Source organism: Amblyomma mixtum, chromosome 10, assembly GCF_055824585.1.
Source record: "Amblyomma mixtum isolate Tamu chromosome 10, ASM5582458v1, whole genome shotgun sequence".
NCBI classification, from domain to species: Eukaryota; Metazoa; Arthropoda; class Arachnida; order Ixodida; family Ixodidae; genus Amblyomma; species Amblyomma mixtum.
In genome coordinates, this window is record NC_143021.1 from 109,290,552 (window position 1) to 109,298,789 (window position 8,238).

The following is an 8,238-nucleotide window of genomic DNA, read 5'->3' on the forward strand; positions in this document are numbered from 1 at the left end:
AGGATCCCTTCGTGATACCTAATTCGGACGCTGTGGTCAACCTTCTGAGAACCATGAACCTTGGTCAGTGTGGTGTTTTTAGCATAGACGTTGAAGATTTGTATTATTCGATGCCTCATGAAGGATTAATGGAAAGTGTTAAAGTGTGTATCACGGATGACAATGATGAAGTCGCCTTTATGGGCAGATGCGGTGTTTCAGTTGAGTCCTTCATGGAAATTCTTTCTTTCTATCTTTCCTCAACCGTCATCGGATGGGAAGGAGGCTTGTTCATTCAACGTACAGGGGTTTGCATCGGTTCGTGCGTAGCCCCCATTCTTAGTAACATTTTCCTCGCACAGGTGGACCGAAACATTGAACTTAATTCACCAGGTTTGGTTAAAAAAATTTGCAGATATGTTGACGACTACCTAGTGTTTTCATATCAGTGTGATCTAACTCATAGCATACCTGTCATTTTGAACGTTTTTAAAGAATGCAGCTCAGGTTTGAATTTCACCGTTGAGTCACCCAAAGAAGGGGTGCTACAGTTCTTAGACTTGTCGTTGTCCATGTGCAAGGATCACATTTGCTGGACTTACAGCCCCCGTTCTGCCAAGGCCCTTCTTAATTTTGCTTCGGGACACTCAAAAATCGTGAAGAATGGTATCGCGACGTCCTGCATTAAGGCAGCCATCACCAAATCGTGCTTTCACTCCTTCCAAAAGAGCGTCTCTGCACAGGTGAACAGGCTCAAGGAATCAGGGTATCCCATGCATGTCATCTCGATGACGTGCGGCAAACTAGTGCGCTGGATTAAAAGTGCACAAAAATCCCAAGACGTTGGAAGGGAGCGGCAAAAAGTCGGCGTGGTGCCCTACGTGCATAGAATGGCACATGGGTTAAAGAAGGTAGGGAGCCGCTACGGCGTCCAGGTGGTTTTTTCCGGGCCAAGCAAGCTGAGCAGTTTATGCTCTCAGATACGGAACAGGCAAGAAGGTGTTGGAGATAAGCGAAAAAAGCGCGGATGCACCGTTAGGCACCGCGCCCCGTTTGTTCCCTGCAGCTTGGGTGTAGTGTACAAACTACCGTTGTCCTGTGGAGCTGTCTATGTAGGACAAACGGGGCGATGCCTCAACGTTAGGCTTGGTGAACACCGTAACTCCCTAAAAGATCATTATGGCAATCTTCCTGAGCATTGCCGGGAATGTCGCAAAAAAGAAGAGCAGAAGGGGAAAACTTGTAAACCGATTTTTTCTAGTACTGTCATACTTTTCAGACATCGAGATCAGCGTGTACGCGAGATAATGGAGGCATACCATATTAGGAAATGTCGGAATCCGTGTATCAGTGAGCCCTCTGTTAACTTGGCAGACTGTGAAATCGATTTTTTAGCCTCAGCGTTGCATTGAATTCCTTTTTTGATAATGGTTTTTTGACTGATCTTCCACAGCGATGAGTGGCGCCTGATGCTTCAATTTCAATTTTTTCCTCTGACTTGGTCTTTCCAGGAGGGACTGTTTGTGGTTGTTTTTGTTTTATGTTTTTAAAGTGACTACCTTATATTGCGCGCGTCAGCAATAAACCTCAGTTGCGAGTTAGCGCTTGTCTGCGTCGTTTACTTTCCGTCCCGTGTGTTCCCTGTGCGCTATTTTTTACATCATGAACGTTATCCAACTTGCCCAACTTTCCGCTTTGCTGAATACTAAAGCAATATGGTTTGCAACTCAATAAACCGATAATAAAAAGCAATTCACTAGCGCGCGCACCACTGTTCGAGGACACACCAACGCTCGAGCGAAGATGGAGCGTTGTGCGCACGGCCACGATTTAAACTTAAAAACAATTACAGCTCCTTCTGCACATACAACAAAACTTTAGTTCTGCAGCCTAATTTGAAAAGAAATCACTGGCGAAGTGAAAACTGAAGGCAGAAAAAGAAAGTTAGAAAGGGGGTTGCCACGCTCCGCTGATATGACGATACCCCGCGCACTTGCGTGAGTGCTCGCAGTAATAAACACAAAAAACGACGTAAATCTGAGACATACCTTTTTGCCATAAGCATCGAGGTATTGCGTGCCCAGAGGAACACAACAGTGCATCGGCATTCCACCATTCGAATGAAGTGAGGCCGCCCGTACACGTTGGTGTTTGCCAGTGCATTATCGGGCAGTGGTTTCGCTTCCCCTTACCGAAGAATCATGGCGGACGTAGTTCACTGGCGCGCAAGAGGTGGCATTGTGCATTTCGCACATCGTCTCTTGAGGCCCGTGATGCGATATCACACAGATTGCGCGGCGAGCGCCCAACGGCTAAATTTTATATGCGGCAGGAGTGGAGACCGCGCGGCGATCGCGACGAGCCGAGTTGCTAGAGTATCGACGGCCGTGGTGTGACGTCACAGTGCGGCCACGGCTGTACATAAGTTTCTGATGCTCTGCTCTTGTATAGGGGATGGGAGCTTAGTCAAGCTGCATTATAGCGCTTTTTCTCCCATCTCCTCAAATCAATTCAGTTCAAAAAATACAATTCAATTCAAAAGTGTTGCAACGGCGAAGAGGCGGGAACCTAGCGTAATGTAGCTGTCGCTACAAAAGTGTGCCGGAAGTCACACGCTTTAGTATAAGTAAGGCTTTTTGACTGGCTAGTCGGTACATATTCATATTTGACAGGCTGTGCGCTAAAAAGACGTTCAAAGGAAAAAGAATAGAGACGACAGGAAGGCAAGGACTAGTGGGAGCCGATAGCGCAGCCAAGAGTAACGCCGGGCGCAGCACACGGCGCAAGCACACGGAGACGGCTGCCAGGGGGGGGAGGAGCAAGGGGGAGGTGGCATAGAAAATGACGTGACCACGTCTACTGAGTTCTTTCCTTCTTCCATGGTAGGCAGTGATGGCGCGAATCCACAAACATCGCAAGATCTTGCTCGGGGTGTGCCCCTCGAGGTAGTGCTTTCGCACCACTATTCCAGTCTGGAATCAGACACTGCAGAGCGTCTCGGAGCCAGAGACAGAATGCATTGCCGAGGCAAACTGGCGGCGACTGATCTTAAGGTGCTCCAAATTGTCCGGGTGGCATCGCTATGCAAGAAGCCTACCGTGCTAATTGCGCGAAAATGTTGCACTCTTGACGGTTTCCCTGTGGCGTTCCGCGCGAAAATAGTGTGGAGCGGACCTTGGGACAACCAAAGTTATTCTACCTAGAAATAGAGCCTGCAATAAAGAATATTGCAGACTGGCTTTAATAAATACCCGAGGTGCCTTCATTACGACGAACGCTTAAGCGACGTGAGATGATGCGCAGATCGAGTCATTCTATCAAGCTTGAAACGAGGCACTGTCAATGCATTGCACTGCAAATGCGATAATTTTCCCGAGCTGCCGTACTAGTGTCGGCCCCAAAAAGCTGCGGCGCATCCGAGTAATTATGGGGTTCGCGCCTTCTAGACCGGGGGAGGCCTAATTGCGCGGCAATTTCCGTCTGATTTCGATGTCATTGGGAATTGGAGGGGGGGGGGGGGGGGGGGGCGTTTTTCGTCTCAAGAAATCGGATGATGAAAATGATTCCGAGGTTAAACGGCGCTGATGCAATGCTTTGTGGAGCTTTTATAGACAGCTGGTACATCATGTACTAACCGGCTGCACACGCGCAAAGTCACGTTGAGCAGAAGCTCAGCGTACGCTTTAAGCCAACTCCATTGGGTGGCCGGTTTTGATGATTATTATGTCATAAATTCATAGCGCACCCGTACCGAAAATGGTGTGGTATTTTGGGAACGCAATGAGCTGGTCATATTTTAATTAGGTGTTTCAGCAGAACGCGTAAGTATTCGGAACACTGTCACTGTCTCCTTTTCCTTTACACAGGCGCGATCCCATGAAGAGCGGGTCATTTAAACTGAAGAGAGGAGTGGCTGGCTGATAGAAGGGAGAGAGGGGGCACAATCCGATGAGGGGACGACACCTTAGAGGGCACAAACACAAGCCGGTTCGCGCGGTTGTTTTTCATCCAAGCGCGAAAGCAACCCCGGAAACACCAAGCCCCATGCGTCTTAAGAACACCCCGAAAGCCGCCGTAATCAGGGACACAAGCCAGTGTTCGTGCGATTGCTGGGACGATTCACATTTCATTTAATGAGAGCCCTTCCGAGAAAATTTCTTTAAGCGTCAACAATCGGCAGTCGCGACGATGCTTCATCGGCGTCGGCTAAGCGTTGCCATTTTCCCAACTGCAGCTTAGTTCCAGGAAGCCTGCTTTACTTAAAGCAGTTGTGGGCTGTCGTCGCTGCTGCCAAGCTGGCTGTGCGCTATTCGCACGCGAACTGAAAGCAAGGCTATGCACACAAAAAACATTGAAGACGTCTGTGCCTGCTGACAGGCACAAAGGCACATTTGGCACTGTCTGGATAAACTCAGTCGACAAAGGCTTTTGTCCTACGCTGGATGTACGCCAGCCAGTAACAGAAATTTGGCGGTTCGCTAGAGGTATGCGCACTGCACTCCAACAGCTTCACCCCTTCGCTGCATTCTCCTTGCATGAACGAAAATCCCTAAAAGAAGTCTCAGAAGAATACTGCAGGCTACTGTCAGCGGGGTCAGGGCCTGCTCGACACTCTCCGCAGATGGTCAGTCAGCACAGGCGGCTGTACCAGCGTTGGACTTGCCTTTCACAGTTGAACAGTTATCCACAGCTAATGCGGAATCAAACAGACACACATCTCCTGGTCACGATGAAGTAATCTGTGACGCCATCGCAAAGCTACCCCACAACTCCTGTCTGCTGACTGCTGAGGTCCCCACAGAATGGAATCTGGCGAAAATTGTGCCTGTTTTGAAACCTTGCAAGCAGCCAACAATCTACGCATCATTCTCGGCCATCGCCCTACTGAGCTGAGGAGGCAAGCTTATGGAGCGAAACATCTGCAAAAGCATCACTTCATACCTGAAAAACCGAAATGAGCATCCTCAAGAAATAAAAGGGTTCCGTCAAAATAGGTCTGCGACTGATAATGACATCACCCTCGCCTCGTCACTTGAAGAGAACCTTCATGCTGGGTACATCCCGATGGCCGTTTTTCTTTATAATGCCAGCAGGTGGCCCCAGGTAGCTATGTAGGAAGTGTGGTCTTCGACGGGCACCACATTTCACATACTCCAGGAATGCGAAGCTATTAGACTTCCCGGCACAGATTACCCCAATTTTATTTATTTATTTATTTATGCAAATACCTAACAGGTTCCACACTTGGAACATTGTTGAAACTCGGTTCAGCGCAAAAGGCGAACACAAAGAAAGGAAACGACGCACACGGAGCGCTCCGTGTGTTCGTTTCCTTTCTTTGTGTTCGTCTTTTGCGCTGAACCAAGTTTCAACTATGTCCCAATAACTAGCCCAGCATGAAGTTATGTTAAAATAATTGGAACATTGTGTGATGGGAGGGGTTACAATATTTAGCAGACAAAAGATGGCACAAAGTGGAAAGAGTAATAGTAAACAATACTAAATACATTGCACTGCAAACAATTATTACAACGTACTTGAAGAAAACCGTATTATGTTGACACAGAAGAAAAAACAGCAAACGAATAGCGGCAATGCATGGATTTGACTACACGCACGAAAAAGCAAGTCGCACGACTTGCGAGGGAGAAACTCCCCCGGGTGGAGGTCAACGAAGAGCTAATCTACACAATGACCAAGGGGACTCGATTAAAACCTGATCTTGTAATAGAGTCAAGCTCGCAAGTAACTGTAGTGTACATATCTGTGCTATGGGACGCCAACGAGGGAGTACTTTAGAGTAAGAACATCAAAAAGGCTACCACGTATAGCGTACTCCGGGCTAACTTTCCGGCAAGGACGGAATTCCTAGTATACGGCATGGCCTTTGGCGCCCGGAGTATGCTATGCCCATCAACCATCAAGGTGAGCGAGCTGCTTGGTCTGACTTACTCTGACCTATCCTGGCTCGCTTCCAGAGTGCTTCTCGGAAGCATCATCTGCCTTGGACGGTTCACCAGAAAGGTGATTATTTAGTTTTTACTTTGGTGTTTTTCCTTAGATTATGTCCTCACGTTGGGTTACCACTTTCTTGGTTTTAGGGGGCTGGCCGCAGCTTTTTTTCCATTTTTGGGGTTTTTATTCACTCTTTGATTCTCTCGTCCTCTTAAGTCAAGCATAAACTTGTCAGGTCAAAATGGGCTTGCAACCAAATGCGGTGAGCTCCCACTCGCTCATTTCGGGTCCGCAAACCATGTCATTCCTCAGCAGCGGCCACGTTCACTCTGGGTGGCGTTCTTGCTACCCACGGAAATGCATGTTTTTAGCCCCAGGTAGCATAGGTAGCATAGCCCCCGGTAGCAGAAAACAGACTTTACTTCGTATGCTTAAAACATAGTGACTTGCTAGTTGGTTCTGCATACTGGAAAATTGCAGCGCAGCAGTAACAAGGACGAGACGAGAAGGACGCAAACACAAGCGCTGACTAACAACTGTGTTTTATTGCTCTGAGCCAGCCTAAGGGACCCAAACTCAGGGGAACTCGCCTTACACTGCAGCCAGTGCGAGGGCTGCACCCCTGCCCTTGAAAGAACGGTTATTATTCGCAAGTGTCGGGACACCACCACAAGGTTGATAGCAGAAGCTCTGGCAATATAAAAATACGCAGATAAGTGTGTCAGCAACCCCTCTGTGCGCCTTAGTGAAAAAGAAATGTCATTTCTGAACGCCAATGATAGGACGAAAGATTGGAGGAACGGGAGACAATTCCGATAATCGTGCCACGAATGCGTGAGGTGATGTGTTGGTTTCTGTTCTGTTGTTTTGTACCTAGTTCTTATATAGGCTGGCTCAGAGCAATAAAACACAGTTGTTAGTCAGCGCTTGTGCTTGCGTCATTCTCGTCTCGTCCTTGTTACTGCTGCGCTGCAATTTTCCAGTTTACTTAGTATGGCTGCGCTCGGGTGGACGTCAATGAGTAATTACTCCCTTATTTACAAATCTCCTCCACCTTGGGGGATTCCCCTAAACATCTGGTCAACACTGTTCCCACTTCGAGTTATTGGTCAATTCGCTCTCGCCCTACCATAAGCTTGCCGTCCCGGTTAGCTCAATTGGTGGAGCGACTGCTCCGGTGCAGCGGTGGTCCCGGGTTCGATCCCCGGACCAGGACGAAATTTTCTTTAACTACGAAGTTTCTGAGAAAGCTGTATAGCTTTCCTTTGTAGCCGTATGGCTGCGCTCGGGTAGACGTCAATGAGTAATTACTCCCTTATTACAAATCTACTCCACCTTGGGGGATTCCCCTAAACATTTGGTCAACACTGTTCCCACTTCGAGTTATTGATCAATTCGCTCTCGCCCTACGATAAGCTTGCCGTCCCGGTTAGCTCAATTGGTAGAGCGACTGCTCCGCTGAAGCGGTGGTCCCGGGTTCGATCCCCGGACCAGGACGAATTTTTCTTTAACTACGAAGTTTCTGAGAAAGCTGTATAGCTTTCCTTTGTAGCCGTATGGCTGCGATCGGGTGGACGTCAATGAGTAATTACTCCCTTATTACAAATCTTCTCCACCTTGGGGTATTCCCCTAAACATTTGGTCAACACTGTTCCCACTTCGAGTTATTGATCAATTCGCTATCGCCCTACCATAAGCTTGCCGTCCCGGTTAACTCAACTGGTAGAGCGACTGCTCCGGTGAAGCGGTGGTCCCGGGTTCGATCCCCGGACCAGGACGAATTTTTCTTTAACTACGAAGTTTCTGAGAAAGCTGTATAGCTTTCCTTTGTAGCCGTATGGCTGCGCTCGGGTGGACGTCAATGAGTAATTACTCCCTTATTACAAATCTTCTCCACCTTGGGGGATTCCCCTAAACATTTGGTCAACACTGTTCCCACTTCGAGTTATTGATCAATTCGCTCTCGCCCTACCATAAGCTTGCCGTCCCGGTTAGCTCAGTTGGTAGAGCGACTGCTCCGGTGAAGCGGTTGTCCCGGGTTCGATCCCCGGACCAGGACGAATTTTTCTTTAACTACGAAGTTTCTGAGAAAGCTGTATAGCTTTCCTTTGTAGCCGTATGGCTGCGCTCGGGTGGACGTCAATGAGTAATAACTCCCTTATTACAAATCTACTCCACCTTGGGGGATTCTCCTAAACATTTCGTCAACACTGTTCCCGCTTCGAGTTATTGGTCAATTCGCTCTCGCCCTACCATAAGCTTGCCGTCCCGGTTAGCTCAATTGGTGGAGCGACTGCTCCGCTG

General features: G+C 48.3%; 1 non-coding gene across 1 annotated transcript; it reads left to right on the plus strand.

Annotated features, from left to right (window-relative positions):
• Nucleotides 1–7,357: 7,357 nt before the first annotated feature.
• On the plus strand, nt 7,358–7,431 carry TRNAS-GCU (transfer RNA serine (anticodon GCU)). Its single transcript has one exon. It is a non-coding gene; the product is annotated as a tRNA-Ser (tRNA).
• The last annotated feature ends 807 nt before the right edge of the window (nt 7,432–8,238 follow it).